The sequence below is a fragment of the Mesoplodon densirostris genome, chromosome 1, assembly GCF_025265405.1.
Source record: "Mesoplodon densirostris isolate mMesDen1 chromosome 1, mMesDen1 primary haplotype, whole genome shotgun sequence".
Classification (NCBI taxonomy): Eukaryota; Metazoa; Chordata; class Mammalia; order Artiodactyla; family Ziphiidae; genus Mesoplodon; species Mesoplodon densirostris.
In genome coordinates, this window is record NC_082661.1 from 81,038,808 (window position 1) to 81,056,670 (window position 17,863).

Consider the following 17,863-nt stretch of genomic DNA (forward strand, 5'->3'; position numbering starts at 1 on the left):
GAATATATATTACATATTCTATTTGATATATATATATGTAAAAGAATGGAAATAAATAGCATGTATATGGAATCATGAGAGATTCAGTGGTTTTGGAAATTCAGCAGGCTTATGAAGAAAAGTTGTGGGAGATAGATTGGAAAGGTGTACTGAGGGAGAAGATAAGATTGTGGAAGTATTCTGAATGCCCTATTTATTTTGGATTTTATTTTATGTGTAATGGAGAAATATTGGCACTTTTTAATTGTGGAAGCAAGATTTGTGTGTGACAAGCGGTTTGTATTTTAACAATTCAGTCAGTGCCTGACTGGATGAGGATAGGGAGAGACACAACCATCTGTGAGGAAACAGAGACTAAGATGATTGCTCTTGGTAAATAGGGAAAAGAGAAGATATGATTAAGGGTGTTACAGGGAAATGATCAGTAGAACTTGTTGGCATATTGGACATAATGTAAAAGAGAAAAGAGAATCAAAGATGACTCTGGGGGGGCCTCCCTGGTGGCGCAGTGGTTAAGAGTCCGCCTGCCGATGCAGGGGATACGGGTTCGTGCCCCGGTCTGGGAGGATCCCATATGCCGCGGAGCGGCTGGGCCCGTGAGCCATGGCCGCTGGGCCTGCGCGTCCGGAGCCTGTGCTCCGCAACGGGAGAGGCCACAACAGTGAGAGGCCCGCATACCGCAAAAAGCAAAAAAAAAAAAAAAAAAAAAAAAAAAAAAAAAAAAGATGACTCTGGGACATAATAGATCACATAGCTGAGGTAAACGGTGATGTCATTTATTGGGATGAAAAAGTCCAGAAAGAATATGCTGTCAGTATTTCTTGGGTTGTGTTCAAGTGTACCTGTCTAGTATGAAGTCTGACTTTTTTTTTGGTGGAACTGTTCTGGGTGCTGAAAAAAATAGGCGTGATGCGGCTCGGTGATTGGGTTTCTGAAGAACAGTAAAGATATGGGTTTCAGAGTAAAGAAGTTCAAGGTGTCAGAAGGCTCATAAATATTGAATTCATCAATTTATTTATAAGGAATAGCAGGAGATAGGCTGGACATGGAGTAATACTTCTTCCTAGGCAACAATTTTTGAAATTTTCCCGTCTGAGTCACATCCTCTAAGTTCATATTTCTCAAAGCATGGCTACCTGAGTAGCAGCAACAGCAACTTGGAACTTGTTCAAGGTACATCTTAGATCCCACCTATTACCTACTAAATCAGGAATTCGGGGCCTTTGAGGGCCAGAATCTGTGTTTTGAGAATATCACCAGGTGATTCTGATTCACTCTAAAGAGTCTCAATCTTGATTGCACATTGGAATCATCAGGGGATCATTAAAATATACTGATACCTGGGCCATGTGCAGTGATTCTGCTATAGACAAGTGTGTGCCCTGGGCAACAGGACTAGGAATTTTGAAAGTTCCCCAGGTGATTCTAATGTGCAACTAGGGCTGAGAACTGTTGTTCCAACGAGTAATTACAAAGAAAAAGAAATCCTAAGAGGAGATTTCTTCAACCTTTAAAGTGCAAACCAGCCATCTAGAGTTACTCTTAAAAGTGCGAATTCTGATGCAGTAGGTCTGAGGTGGAGGCTGAGAGTCTTCATTTCTAGTCTGCTCCTCTGTGAGCCATGTGTGACCACAGACTACGCTTCAAAGAGCAAAGCTCTAGAGCGGATTTGCCAAGCATATATGACACATCTTCCACAGTGTGAAGAAACAAGGGATTAGTTGGGGACGATTAGTTTGGCATAAAAACTGGTTGCTCAACAAAAGAGATCAGAAGTGGGAGTAGAAGCCAATAAAATTTACAAACATATTCAATTTTTATAATGTTTTTAGATCGAATTGTCCAAAAATACAAGCACTTTTTAAAAGACTAGCCTTTTAAATCTAGTATGGGATCAATCTAGTCTGAAGGGGTCAAAATTAAATTTTTGCAAGTAGGCTCCAAGAGAACCATTAGATTATCATATTTCTTCCATATTTTCCTGGAGAGAATGTGGGTTTAAGTTCCTAGTATAACATTGATAGTCATACCAAATGTTATTCTGGAAGGATTAACCCACATAGGCTCGTAGTAATCTACTCACAGGTCAATAGGAAAGTATTTGTGTGTTTTGACTGAATAGTAAAAGTCAACCTATAATTTTGGAAAAAGATGGGGAAAAAGATCCCAAAAGAGGATTATATAGCCTTTTTGGCCATTTTTGAAGAAATGTGCCTTTGTAGTTTTTTTTTTTAATATGCACACTTAATTAAGTACAAATAGTATTACAATTGGTAAATAATCAGTAAGCTGAACTTGGCATGAATTTTTTTTTATTTGCTGTTGATTTTGGGGTTTTTTTGTCTCTTTAAAAATTATTATTTTTTATATAGCACGTTCTTATTAGTTATCTATTTTATACATATTAGTGTATATATGTCAATCCCAATGTCCCAATTCATCCCACCATCACCACCACTCCCTGCCTCCACTTCCCCCCTTGGTGTCCATACTTTTGTTCTCTACATCTGTGTCTCAATTTCTGCCTTGCAAACTTGTTCATCTGTACCATTTTTCTAGATTCCACATACATGCGTTAATATATGATACTTGTTTTTCTCTTTCTGACTTATTTCACTCTGTGTGACAGTCTCTAGGTCCATTCACGTCTCTACAAATGACCCAATTTCTTTCCTTTTTATGGCTGAGTAGTATTCCATTGTATATATGTACCACATCTTCTTTATCCATTCATCTGTCGATGGGCATTTAGGTTGCTTCATGACCTGGCTATTGTAAATAGTACTGCAATGAATATTCGGGTGCATGTGCCTTTTTGAATTATGGTTTTATCTGGGTATCTGCCCAGTACTAGGATCGCTGGGTCATATTGTAGTTCTATTTTTAGTTTTTTTAGGAACCTCCATACTGTTCTCCATAGTGGCTGTATCAATTTACATTTCCACAAACAGTGCAAGAGGGTTCCCTTTTCTCCACACCCTCTTCAGCATTTGTTGTTTGTAGATTTTCTGATGATGCCCATTCTAACTGGTGTGAGGTGATACCTCATTGTATTTTTGATTTCCATTTCTCTAATAATTCGTGATGTTGAGCAGCTTTACATGTGCCTCTTGGCCATCTGTATGTCTTCTTAGAAGAAACGTCCATTTAGGTCTTCTGCCCATGTTTTGATTGGGTCGTTAGTTTTTTTAGTATTGAACTGTATGATCTGTTTATATATTTTGGAGATTAATCCTTCGTCAGTTGATTCATTTTCAAGAATTTTCTCCCACACTGAAGGTTGACTTTTTGTCTTGCTTATAGTTTCCGTTGCTGTGCAAAAGCTTTTAAGTTTCATTAGGTCCCATTTGTTTATTTTTGTTTTTATTTCCATTAATCTAGGAGGTGGGTCAAAAAGGATCTTGCTGAGATTTATGTCAAAGAGTGTTCTTCCTATGTTCTCCTCTAAGAGCTTGATAGTGTCTGGCCTTATATTTAGGTCTTAAATCCATTTTGAGTTTATTATTGTATATGGTGTTAGGGAGTGTTCTAATTTCATTCTTTTACATGTAGCTGTCCAGTTTTCCCAGCACAGCTTATTAAAGAGACTTTCTTTTCTTCAATATATCCCTGCCTCCTTTGTCATAGATTAGTTGACCATAGGTGCATGGGTTTATCTCTAGGCTTTCTATCCTGTTCCATTGATCTATATTTTTGTTTTTGTGCCAGTACCATATTGTCATGATTACTGTAGCTTTGTAGTATAGTCTGAAGACAGGGAGTGTGATTCCTCCAGCTCCGTTTTTTTTCCCCTAAGATAGCTTTGGCTATTCGGGGTCTTTTGTGTCTCCATACAAATTTCAAGATTTTTTGTTCTAGTTCTGTAAAAAATGCCATTGGCACTTTGATCGGGATTGCATTGAATCTGTAGATTGCTATAGGTAGAATAGTCATTTTCACAATATTGATTCTTCCAATCAAAGAACATGGTACATCTATTTGTTTGTGTCATCTTTGATTTCTTTCATCAATGTCTTATAGTTTTCTGAGTACAGGTCTTTTACCTCCTTAGGTAGGTTTGTTCCTTGGTATTTTATTCTTTTTGTTGCAATGGTGAATGGGATTGTTTCCTTAATTCATCTTTCTGATTTTGGTTGTTAGTGTATAGGAATGCAAGAGGTTTCTGTGCATTAATTTTGTATTCTGCAAAATTGATTATCTCTAGTAGTTTTCTGGTGGCATCTTTAGGACAATCTATGTATAATATCATATCATCTGCAAACAGTGACAGTTTTACTTTTTCTTTTCCAATTTGAAATCCTTTTATTTCTTTTTCTTCTGAATGTTGTGGCTAAGAATTCCAAAACTATGCTGAATAATAGTGGCAAGAGTGGACATCCTTGACTTCTTCCTGATCTTAGAGGAAATACTTTCATTTTTTCAACATTGAGAATGATGTTTCCTGTGGGTTTGTTGGATATGGCCTTTATTATGTTGAGGTAGGTTCCCTCTATGCCTACTTTCTGGATGGTTTTTATCATAAATGGGTGTTGAATTTTGTCCAAAGCTCTTTCTGCATCTATTCTGATGATCATGTGGTTTATATATATACATTATTTAACATCTTTATTGGAGTATAATTGCTGTACAATATTGTGTTACTTTATGCTATATAACAAAGTGAATCAGCTATATGTATACATATATCCCCATATCTCCTCCCTCTTGCATCTCCCTCACACACTCCTTATCTCACACCTCTAGGTGATCACAAAACACTGAGCTGATCTCCCTGTGCTATGTGGCTGCATCCCACTAGCTAGCTATTTTACATTTGGTAGTGTATGTATGTCCATGCCATTCTCCCATTTCATCCCAGCTTACCCTTCCCCCTCCCCGTGGCCTAAAGTTCATTCTCTATATCTGCATATTTATTCCAGTCCTGCCCCTAGGGTCTTCAGAACCCTTTTTTTTTTTAGTCTCCATATATATGTGTTACAACACGGTATTTGTTTTTCTCTTTCTGACTTACTTCACTCTGTATGACAGACTCTAGGTCCATCCACCTCAACACAAATAACTCAATTTCATTTCTTTTTATGGCTGAGTAATATTCCATTGTATATATGTGCCACATCTTCTTTATTCATTCATCTGTTGATGGACACTTAAGTTGCTTCCATGTCCTGGCTACTGTAAATAGAGCTGCAATGAAAAACGCAGTACTTGACTCTTTTTGAATTATGGTATTCTCAGGGTATATGCCCAGAAGTGGGATTGTTGGGTCGTATGGTAGCTCTATTTTTAGTTTTGTAAGGAACCTCCATACTGTTCTCCATAGTGGCTGTATCAATTTACATTCCCACCAACAGTGCAAGAGGATTCCCTTTTCTCCACACCCTCTCCAGCATTTATAGTTTGTAGATTTTTTTAACATCTTTATTGAAGTATAATTGCTTTACAATGGCATGTTAGTTTCTGCTTTATAACAAAGTGAATCAATTATACTTATAAATATATCCCCATGTCTCTTCCCTCTTGCATCTCCCTCCCTCCCACCCTCCCTATCCCACCCCTCTAGGTGGTCACAAACCACCTAGCTGATCTCGTTGTGCTATGCGGCTGCTTCCCACTAGCTATCTATTTTACATTTGGTAGTGTATATATGTCCATGCCACTCTCTCACTTTGTCACAGTTTACCCTTCCCCCTCCCATATCCTCAAGTCCATTCTCTAGTAGGTCTGTGTCTTTATTCCTGTCTTACCCATAAGTTTTTCACGACCATTTTTTTTTTCTCAGATTCCATATATATGTGTTAGCATACAGTATTTGTTTTTTGCTTTCTAACTAACTTCACTCTGTATGACAGTCTCTAGGTCCATCCACCTCACTACAAATAACTCAATTTCATTTATTTTTATGGCTGAGTAATATTCCATTGTATATATGTGCCATATCTTCTTTATCTATTCATCTGTTAATGGACACTTAGGTTGCTTCCATGTCCTGGCTATTGTAAATAGAGCTACAATGAATATTTTGGTACATGACTCTTTTTGAATTATGGTTTTCTCAGGGTATATACCCAGTAGTGGGATTGCTGGGTCATATGGTAGTTCTATTTGTAGTTTTTTAAGGAACTTCCATACTGTTCTCCATAGTGGCTGTATCAATTTGCATTCCCACCAACAGTGCAAGAGTGTTCCCTTTCTCCACACCCTCTCCAGCATTTATTGTTTGTAGATTTTTTGATGATGGCCATTCTGACTGGTGTGAGATGATATCTCATTGTAGTTTTGATTTGCATTTCTCTAATGATTAATGATGTTGAGCATTCTTTAATGTGTTTGTTGGCAATCTGTATATCTTCTTTGGAGAAATGTCTATTTAGGTCTTCTGCCCATTTTTGGATTGGGTTGTTTGTTTTTTTGATGTTGAGCTGCATGAGCTGCTTGTAAATTTTGGAGATTAATCCTTTGTCAGTTGCTTCATCTGCAAATATTTTCTCCCATTCTGAGCATTGTCTTTTAGTCTCGTTTATGGTTTCCTTTGCTGTGCAAATGCTTTTAAGTTTCATTAGGTCCCATTTGTTTATTTTTTTTTTAATTTTCATTTCTCTAGGAGATGGGTCAAAAAGGATCTTGTTGTGATTTATGTCATAGAGTGTTCTGCCTATGTTTTCCTCTAAGAGTTTGATAGTGTTTGACGTTACATTTAGGTCTTTAATCCATTTTGAGTTTATTTTTGTGTATGGTGTTAGGGAGTGTTCTAATTTCATACATTTACATGTACCTGTCCAGTTTTCCCAGCACCACCTATTGAAGAGGCTGCCTTTTCTCCACTATATATTCTTGCCTCCTTTATCAAAGATAAGGTGTCCATATGTGTGTGGTTTTATGTCTCGGCTTTTTATCCTGTTCCATTGATCTATATTTCTATTTTTGTGCCAGTACCATACTGTCTTGATTACTGTAGCTTTGTAGTATAGTCTGAAGTCAGGTAGCCTGATTCCTCCACCTCCATTTTTCATTCTTAAATTGCTTTGGCTATTCGGGTTCTTTGTGTTCCATAGAAATTGTGAAATTTTAAATGCCAGTGGTAGTTTGATAGGGATTGCATTGAATCTGTAGATTGCTTTGGATAGTAGAGTCATTTTCACAATGTTGATTCTTCCCATCCAAGAACATGGTATATCTCTCCATCTGTTTGTGTCATCTTTAATTTCTTTCATCAGTGTCTTATAGTTTTCTGAATACAGGTCTTTTGTCTCCTTAGGTAGATTTATTCCCAGATATTTTATTCTTTTTGTTGCAGTGGTAAATAGGAGTGTTTCCTTAATTTCTCTTTCAGATTTTTCATCATTAGTGTATAGGACTGCAAGAGATTTTTGTTCATTAATTTTGTGTCCTTCTACTTTACCAAATTTGTTGATTAGCTCTAGTAGTTTTCTGATAGCATCTTTAGAATTCTCTATGTATACTGTCATGTCATCTGCAAACAATGACAGCTTTATTTATTCTTTTCTGATTTGGTTTCCTTTTATTTCTTTTTCTTCTCTGAGTGCTGTGGCTAAAACTTCCAAAACTATATTGAATAATAGTTGTGAGAGTGGGCAACCTTTTCTTGTTCCTGATCTTAGTGGAAATGGTTTCAGTTTTTCACCATTGAGAATGATGTTGGCTGTGGGTTTGTCATATGTGGCCTTTATTATGTTGAGGTAAGTTCCCTCTATGCCTACTTTGTGCAGGGTTTTTTCATAAATGTGTGTTGAATTTTGTCAAAACCTTTTCCTGCACCTATTGAGATGATCTTTTATTTTTTCTCCTTCAATTTTTTAATTTGGTGTATCACATTGATTGATTTGGGTTTATTGAAGAATCCTTGAATTCCTGGGATAAACCCCACTTGATCATGATTATGATCCTTTTAATGTGCTGTTGGATTCTGTTTGCTAGTATGTTGTTGAGGATTTTTGCATCAATGTTCATCAGTGATATTGGCATGTAGTTTTCTTTCTTTGTGACATCCTTGTCTGCTTTTGGTATCAAGGTGGCCTCGTAGAATGAGTTTGGGTGCATTCCTCCCTCTGCTATATTTTGGAAGAGTTTGAGATGGATAGGTGTCAGCTCTTCTCTCAATGTTTGATAGCATTCGCCTGTGAAGGCAGCTGGTCCTGGGCTTTTGTTTGTTGGAAGTGTTCATATTTTCTATTTCTTCCTGGTTCAGTTTCAGAAGGTTGTGCTTTTCTAAGAATTTGACCATTTCTTCCAGGTTGTCCATTTTATTGGCATAGAGTTGCTTGTAGTAATCTCTCATGATCCTTTGTATTTCTGCAGTGTCAGTTGTTACTTCTCCTTTTTCATTTCTAATTCTATTGATTTGAGTCTTCTCCCTTTTTTTCTTGATGAGTGTGGCTAATGGTTTATCAATTTTGTTTCTCTTCTCAAAGAACCAGCTTTTAGTTTTCTTGATCTTTTCTATCGTTTTCTTTGTTTCTATTTCATTTATTTCTGCTCTGATCTTTATGATTTCTTTCCTTGTACTAACTTTGGGTTTTGTTTGTTCTTTTTCTCTAGTTCCTTTAGGTGTAAGGTTAGATTGTTTATTTGAGATTTTTCTTTTTTCTTGAGGTAGGATTGTATTGCTATAAACTTCCCTCTTAGAACTACTTTTGCTGCATCCCATAGGTTTCGGGTCATCGTGTTTTCATTATCAGTTGTTTCTAGGTGTTTTTTGTTTTCCTCTTTGATTTCTTCAGTGATCTCTTGGTTATTTAGTAGTGTGTTATTTTGAGTCCATTTGTTTGTATTTTTTAGGGATTTTTTCCTGTAATTGATATCTAATCTCAAAGCATTGTTGTCCGAAAAGACACTTGATATGATTTCAATTTTTCTTAAATTTACCGAGGCTTGATTTGTGATACAAGATATGATCTATCCTGGAAAGTGTTCCATGAACACTTGAGAAGAAAGTGTAATCTATTGTTTTTGAATGGAATGTCCTATGAATATGAATTAAGTCCATATTTTTTAATGTATCATTTAATGCTTGTGTTTCCTTATTTATTTTCATTTTGGATGATCTGTCCATTGGTGAAAATGGGGTATTAAAGTCCCCTACTATGATTGTGTTACTGTCTATTTCCCCTTTTATGGCTGTTAGCATTTGTCTTATGTATTGAGGTGCTCCTATGTTGGGTGCATAAAAGTTTACAATTGTTATATCTTCCTCTTGGATTAATCCCTTAATCATTATGTAGTGTCCTTCTTTGTCTCTTGCAATAGTCTTTATTTTGAAGTCTATTTTGTCTGATATGAGAATTGCTACTCCAGCTTTCTTTTGATTTCCATTTGCATGGATTATCTTTTTCCATTCCCTCTTTTTCAGTCTGTATGTGTCCCTAGGTCTGAAGTAGGTCTCTTTTAGACAGTATATATAACGGTCTTGTTTTTGTATCCATTCAGCCAGCCTATGTCTTTTGGTTGGAGCATTTAATCCATTTATAATTAAGGTAGTTATTGATATGTATGTTCCTATTACCTTTTTCTTAATTGTTTTGGGTTTGTTATTGCAGGTCTTTTCCTTCTCTTGTGTTTCCTGCCTAGAGGAGTTCCTTTAGCATTTGTTCTCAAGCTGGTTTGGTGGTGCTGAATTCTTTTAGATTTTGCTCTCTGTAAGGTTTTTAATTTCTTGTCAATCTGAATGAGATCCTTGCTCTGTAGAGTAATCTTGGTTGTAGGTTTTTCCCTTTCATCACTTTAAATATGTCCTGCCACTCCCTTCTGGCTTGCAGAGTTTCTGCTGAAAGATCAGCTGTTAACCTTATGGGGATTCCCTTGTATGTTATTTGTTGTTTTTCCCTTGCTGCTTTTAATATTTTTTCTTTGTATTTAATTTTTGATAGTTTAATTAATATGTGTTTTGGCATGTTTCTCCTTGGATTTATCCTGTATGTGACGCTCTGTGCTTCCTGGACTTGATTGACTATTTCCTTTCCCATATTAAGGAAGTTTTCAACTATAATCACTTCAAATATTTTATCACTCCCTTTCTATTTCTCCTTTTCTTCAGGGACCCCTATTATTTGAATGTCAGTTTATTTAATATTGTCCCAGAGGTTCTGAGGCTCTTCTCAATTCTTTTCATTCTTTTTTTCTTTCTTCTGCTCTGCAGTAGTTATTTCCACTATTTTATTTTCCAGGTCCCTTATCCTTTTTCTGCCTCAGTTATTCAACTATTTATTCCTTCTAGAGAATTTTTAATTTCATTTATTGTGTTGTTCATCATTGTTTGTGTGCTCTTTAGTTCTTCTAGGTCCTTGTTAATTGTTTCTTCTGTTTTCTCCACTCTATTTCCAAGATTTTAGATCACCTTTGCTACCATTACTCTGAATTATTTTTCTGATTGACTGCCTATTTCCTCTTCATTTGTTTGGTCTGGTAGGTTTTTACCTTGCTTTTTCATCTGCTGTGTGTTTCTGTGTCTTCTCATTTTGCTTAACTCACTGTGTTTGGTTCCTCCTTTTCACAGGTGAATGTTCATAGTTCTTCTTGTTTTTGGTGTCTGCCCTCCGTGGGTAAGGTTGCTTCACTGGTTTGTGTAGGCTTGTGGTGGAGGGGACTGGTGCCTGTGTTCTGATGGATGAGGCCGGATCTTGTCTTTCTGGAGGGAGGACCACATCTGGTGGTGTGTTTTGGGTGTCTGTGACCTTATTATGATTTTAGGCAGCCTCTCTGCTAACGGGTGGGGTTGTGTTCCTGTCTTGCTATTTGTTTGGCATGGGGTGTCCAGCACTGTAGCTTGCTGGTCATTAAGTGGAGCTGGGTCTCAGCGTTGAGATGGAGAACTCTGGGAGAGCTTTCACCATTTGATATTACATGGAGTCACGGGGTCTCTGGTGGACCAAAGTCCTGAACTCAGTTCTCCTACCTCAGAAGCACAGTCCTGACACCCGGCCAGAGCACCATGAACCTGTCAGCCACATGGCTCAGAAGAAAAGGGAGAAGAAAAGAAAGAAAAAATAATAATAAAGTTATTAAAATAAAAAACATTATTAAAAATTTAAGAAAAATTAAAAAGTAATAAAAAAAGAAAAAGAAAAGAAAAGAAAGAAGAGAACAACTAAACCAAAAAACCAATGCACTAATGATAACAAGGGGTAGAAAGTATACAAAAATAAAATAAAATAAAACATGGACAGACAGAACCCTAGGACTAATGGTAAAAGCAAGACTATACAGACAATATCATACAAAGAAGCATACACATGCACACTCACAAAAAGAGAAAATGGAAAAAAAATATATGTATACTGTAGGATTTGTTGCACATGTACATGTATTTCTGATGTATTTGTGGGGAGCCACAATCTTCACTATCATTATTCTGAATTCTTTTTCTGGAAGGTTGCCTATCTCCATTTCATTTAGTTGTTTTCCTGGGTTTTATCTTGTTCTGTCATCTGATACATAGACCTCTGGCTTTTCATTTTGTCTGTCTTTCTGTGAATGTGGTTTTCATTCCACAGGCTGCAAGATTGTACTTCTTCTTGCTTTTGCTGTCTGCCCTCCTGCAGTTTTAATGAAAATTCAATTTAAATTGTGGTGGTTGAAGGAAACCAATTAAGCTCTTTCCCTTTACCAGTGACAGTAATTGAATCTTTATTTTTCTAATTGTGCCCAGCAATGTCTTAATTAACAAAGGGTTTATCTGAGTCTGAGATGACATCTTACCCTTTGGGTGTTGACTTCTGTCTTCTTATTCATCAAAAGAAAAATAATCAAACATGTTAGAATGGTTAAATAGGAGCTCTGCCTTTCAATCTAACCTTTAGGCTCCTGGAGTTAGGAGACATGGACATTTCCTCTTGTAAATTACATTATAGACTGATTAATTGATTATTAAATGGGTGAACTGATCTTGAGTGGAAAAAGGATGAGAGATTAAGTAATACTATTTAGTAAATATTAAAAGGAATTGGTCCAGAAAGTAGTTAGATACCATGCATTCCTACTATGAGTTAACTCAAATTATAAAGCCATCTCCCATTTTCCCAAGGAGAAGGTCCAAAATGAGGTTTGTGGCTTTTTTACTAACTATACCATGTTAATATTTAATTATAAATACATAATTGTAAAATATTAACTTTTAATATTTAATTTATTAAATAAGTTATAAAATATTCAAATTCTCTCATATAATTACCTTATTTATATAAAAATATGCTTTTCCACATTTCTTGAAAATATTTTATTCAAGCTTTTCATATGTATCTTACATAGTAGTATCATCACCCTCAGAGTTGCTTGTTGAATCCTCTTTGTTGAGAGAACATAATTTTGCCAGACCACATTTTTTGAGAAAGAACATGTGTTGGATCAGTATATGTTATTCTCACTGGAAAATTTACCCTGAGAGTATACAATCAGAAAACATTAATACATTATTTTATATTGTCCTATGTACATGCATTTATGATATCCAAAACATAACCACACTTTCTGCTTTGCTTTTTAAGTAAATTTTAGAAGCCTTGTTTACAATCAAACACGATTGTGAAGTCATCCCAGTGAGAGTAATGAAGAAATATGTATTAAAGTTTCTTCTTTTTTTTTCACCAATTTATTCAGTTAATCATTTAGTACTAATATTGACATATGTGGTTTCAGACTAATGTGTTTTCTTTCCCAAACTGTATTTGATTAATCAAAATTTTGTAAATTGAGAGAAGGTCTGCAATAACTAGACTTTTTAAGACCTTGGATATAAAATAACTATATCCTCTTATCTGAGGATTAAAATTTTAGGAGGAAAAAACCTTTGGCTTATAATTGAGTATGCCCAGCAATAGTAATAAGGTTCAGTTCATAGAAATTTTATCATTGTTTTAAAGCAAATTCATACTATCATTACTTCTGAATTCTACATTCAATTTTATTTTGTATTTGTATCTGAAACTGATTATAATTAGTAAAAATTATAACAGGCGACTTAGGAAATTCTCTAAAGGTGTTCATATATTATATAAAAAGTGATATACACACTACACGCTCTCTTGTATTAGACCGAGTGTCCTGTGGAATATACTTCTCCTTTTGTGTAAGGTCTTTTTGCTGAGAGAAGTAAATTATTAGCAATGATATGTGGAAGCAATGTAATTCAACCTTAACCTTAGGGCTTTTCCCTTTAAATGTAGTAATATCCAAATTTGACCCTACGTTAAGAAATTATGTTTACCTGTATATTATCAACTTTTACTAATGGCAGGAAACAAACCCAAAATTTGTTTTCCACAAGACACATTTTTTATTGATGTGGATGTAACTTGAAAGCTGTTCTTTGCTGGGCTCCACTGAGCTCAGCCCAGCTGCATGAGTCCTCTCACACCTGTATCCATTCTAAAGAAGGAGCCACCATCTGAGACATGATGTTCTCATGGCAGAGGACAACTGCTTAGATAGGACAGAGCCAACCCAGTCAACGCATTTAAAGCCTCTATTTGGATAGGTGTATGTCATACCTACTCACACTCCATGGACTAAAGCAAGTCTCATGCTAAGACAATGTCAATGGAACAAGAGGGTGTATTCCCTACCAATGGGGAAACATGGCATGGGTGGGGAGGAGACAAATAATTGTGAGCAAATAATAAATCTACTCTAGCCTGTTAACTGATAACTAAATCATTTTGCTGAGTGTCTTTTAATTTGTAAAATTTGCTTAAACATCATTAGAATTACAGCTAATGTGAAGGACATACACTGCTTTTGAGTACCTACAATGGCCATGAAATTGTATGAAGATCAAACACATGAAAATCGTATAAAAGTTGAGAGAAGACACTGAATATATTTTCTAATGTACTTATAGTTTCTCATGATGCCATTAATAATAATTTCCTTTATGCTTTTTAAATTCTCAGATAATTTTCATGTCTAAGGTTTATTTGGAAGTTTTTCTACCCTGTCAGTGCAGTATCCAAGTCTGGTTCTCTTCCAGCTCTCCTAGAGCTTCTAGGAGGTATTTAATTTCCTTTAGTATTTCTGCTAAAGTAGTTAGACTAAACTCTTTTCTATATATATCCTATGGAACGGATATGTAGCTTCAAGAAGTTAATGTATAAGAAGGTACATAGCATATGGAATGCATTCTAAAAGTCACATCCTTTTTTAGTCCTATGATTTCATTATGAAAATGTTGATATATTTGCTACTTTTTTTTTTTTTTTTTTTTTTTTTTTGCGGTACACAGGCTTCTCACTGTTGTGGCCTCTCCCATTGCGGAGTACAGGCTCCAGACGTGCAGGCTCAGTGGCCATGGCTCATGGGCCTAGCTGCTCCGCAGCATGTGGGATCTTCCTGGACCGGGGCATGAACCCATGTCCCCTGTATCGGCAGGTGGACTCTCAACCACTGCGCCACCAGGGAAGCCCTATATTTGCTACTTTTAAGAAATACTTTATCATTAACTTTTGCCATGATGTCCTCAAATTCTTAAGAACAGCTTATCCTGATTTTTCTCATTGTCACTGAAAGCCTGGGAGTGATAATGAACATAAGAAGAAGAACAATTTTCCCACCACTTTCTGGTGATGTCTCTAAGCCAATCGTATGTCCTAGATTATCAGAGGCAATTCCAATTTAAAATATGCTGCTTCAGGGCTTATCTATAGATAGTCTTATCTATCATAAGACTCATGAAATGCATGATAAATCCATTTGCTTATGAAGCATATGGGAAATATAAGACCCAGCAGAAGATAGAAGAAACTCATTCACAGAGTCCAATTAAAGAAATTGCCAAAAGTTAACAAAGGGCTAGCACTTAACTGAGGAAGAGGAAGAGAAGCAAAAATCTACATAGAAGAAGAAAATTAAGAGCCTTCCTAATATTCTTTCTTACCAGCGATGGTTTTAAAGTTACATTTGAGAACCCTGACTTTCAAGGAGACCAAGAGAGTGGAGAATTTAGGCTTTTGAATATACCTGTTTCAAAAATTAGTGAAAAAAGCAAGAAGAAACTAAGATTCTTAGATTCTTCATGAAAAAGGGGAAGAGAAAGAAATGGGAGGAAAACCAAGTGATGCAGAAGATTTTGAGTTCAGATGTTAAAAAGATGGGGTTGAAGAGGTCAGGAAGTAGCACAGACTTCTCCACCAAGTGGAAGCAGTAGGAAAGACACAAGGAGAACCAGCAGATGGTCCTCAAGCCCCAGTTATATGTGATCAAAGCAGGAGAAGAACTCGGAAGCTTCAAAGACTCTGCCACCAACCAGAAGCAGATGAATAAAACCTTTGAAGATCGTTTGAAACTTAAATCAGAAAATGGGACATTGAGTGTATCAGACACTATAATTGGCAGTAAACAATTGACATTCACATTAAAGAGGTCTGAATAGCAGAAGCAACAGGGGACTGAGAAGCTGCACTGACAGGAAAGGAAAACACTTCCTGGTTCAGCAGGTCACCTGAAGTTAAGACACAGAAGAGGATGGCTGTTTCTTTGAATTTGGAAATGATCCTACTTGTGAGTTGAAAGGAGGACCTCTCCCCCAAATTGATCATCACTAGAGTATATTAAACACAGAGAGGGGAATGTACATTTTTAATGTTTTGTATAAATTCCAGATGCAACTAAAAAGTTAAAGATTTGACAACTTGTTCCTATGCCTTATGGGTCAGGCTTTGAAACTGGACCACTTCCCCCACCAAAATGGTCAGTGTGTCACCCCCAGGGTGCTTTTTGTAAGTTGCTGTTCCCCATATACATGGTCATTTTCCCATGGTTTTAATCAAATAGGCCAGGTTGGGGCTTCCCTGGTGGCGCAGTGGTTGAGAGTCTGCCTGCCGATGCAGGGGACACGGGTTCATGCCCCGGTCTGGGAGGATCCCGCATGCCACGGAGCGGCTGGGCCCATGAGCCATGGCCGCCGAGCCTGCGTGTCTGGAGCCTGTGCTCCGCAACGGGAGAGGCCACAACAGTGAGAGGCCCACGTACCGCAAAAAAAAAAAAAAAAAAAAAAAAAAAAAAAAAAAAAAAATGTGTGCCATGAAATGGAAGGTTATCCTGTGCTAAAAATGAAGCTTGATCATGCACTGGGAACTTCTTTTCTTGCAATACCTGCTTCCATTCACTAACCAGTGGCCCAAGCAGTGGGAGCTACAGACCACTCTTCCAGCGGCAGACTGAGCTCTCCATGCTTCAGTAGGGAACTGCTGGTTAGCACAGAGGGCACCTGCCAACCTTCAGACCAGCCTGGGACCTGGGACTGAGTAGCAGTAAATTTGGGAGCTGGAGCAGTTCATTCATCCTGGAATTCCTCCTTGGTTACAGCCTTTTAAGCAACCTGATCTTCCTTTTCAGTCTTTTTCAGACCTCCGAAGGAGTAGAGATTAGGTGTGACCTCCCATTGGTGTTCACAGGAGAAGGTGCCACATATGTGCAGAACTCCCTTGGCCAGCATCTACCACATCAGACTCACTAAGTGAGCAGAGGACAGTCTGTGTTATACTGAGTGATTGTAGGCGGGTTAACATAAGCTGCCTCTGTGAGAGGCTGGTGGTCAACCCTCGGATCAGTAACCACCACCAGAAATCATGACCCCCAGAAGGCTGCCTGGATTTGGTTGGTGAATATTCCAGGAGTTAAGCGGCCAGCAGTAGGAGTGGCTCCAGTGACAGCAGCAAACTTCAGCGCAGCTCGATCACCAGTAATCTTGGAGGATATGATACCAATATCAGCTGAGTTCTCAATGGCATAAGCTGCCAGCAAAGGCTTCTAAGCTTTTCCCAGTTTCTCTTCATATTTATGATGTAGATGTCACTGCTTTTTTTTTTTTTTTTTTGGTAGATGTACTGTTCCATTTGGAAGTCAAGGTTTTTGCCACCTAAGTGGGTTCCTGCTGCAAGGAATTTGTGGACATCCTCCTCCCTCATTAGCAGAATATCAAGGGCCCTGGACATGGTGAAAATTTCCATTTACCTTATGATAGGAACCCAGAACAATGCTGTATGGACCTCTCTATAGGTAGCGCAGAAAGGTGAGTTGTATTTTGATTTGTATTTTTATTATTATCAACTTGCACATTTTTTTCATGTGTATTGTCGGTTTATATTTCTTCATTTGTGAATATCACGATGTTTTCCCATTTTTCTTTGGAGACTTTGTCTTTTGCTAAGTTGGAAGCATCCCTTATATATAATACCTAGTTTCAACACTCATCCCTCAAACGTGTTGCTAAAATACTTTCTCAGTTTGGGGCTTTCTTTTTAAAATTCTTTAAAGGTATTTAAAAAGCAACTTTTATTTGTATTTTTTATAGTTTTTGACCAAAAATAAGGTACTGAAAATAGATTTTCAGGAAAACTAATTTAGCAGTGGTAGGCAGGGTTGATTAGATAGGGAAAGCTCAATTAAGATATCAGTTCATAATCAAAATGTGAGACAAGTTTCTGCAGTCAGAAGCCGAAGATGGAAACAAAACATAATGAATAAGTATCAGATGCCTTTTAAGGGAAGAATGATAGGAATTGGTTCAATGTAGGATCCAAAGAGATATGAGTTACAGATGATTCCAAAATTTAAGACTAAGAAAAATGTATCAGTGTTGGAAACACAAATGTTAGCATGCTGCCCCATTGTTTTTCTCAAAGTTTGTTTTCTTTGATTTTAAGTAAACTGAGTTTAAGGTGACAACAATCTACAAATATGAACACTGAAGTGTTCTTAGGAATTTTTTTCTACCACATCTTTGATAAGCATTCCAAAATAATGAAACTCAAATTCATGTTTGGTTTTATTTCATTATAACCACTATTTGCATTGTTAGCTAGTGGCCACCAGGTACAGAGGATTTTCTCAGTCTTCCCTCTAACTTACTGCTATG

General features: G+C 36.9%; 1 pseudogene; it reads right to left on the minus strand.

Moving 5' to 3' along the window:
- Window positions 1-16,111: 16,111 nt before the first annotated feature.
- LOC132488260 (small ribosomal subunit protein uS2B-like) lies at window positions 16,112-16,940 on the minus strand (annotated as a pseudogene).
- Between the last annotated feature and the right edge of the window lie 923 nt (window positions 16,941-17,863).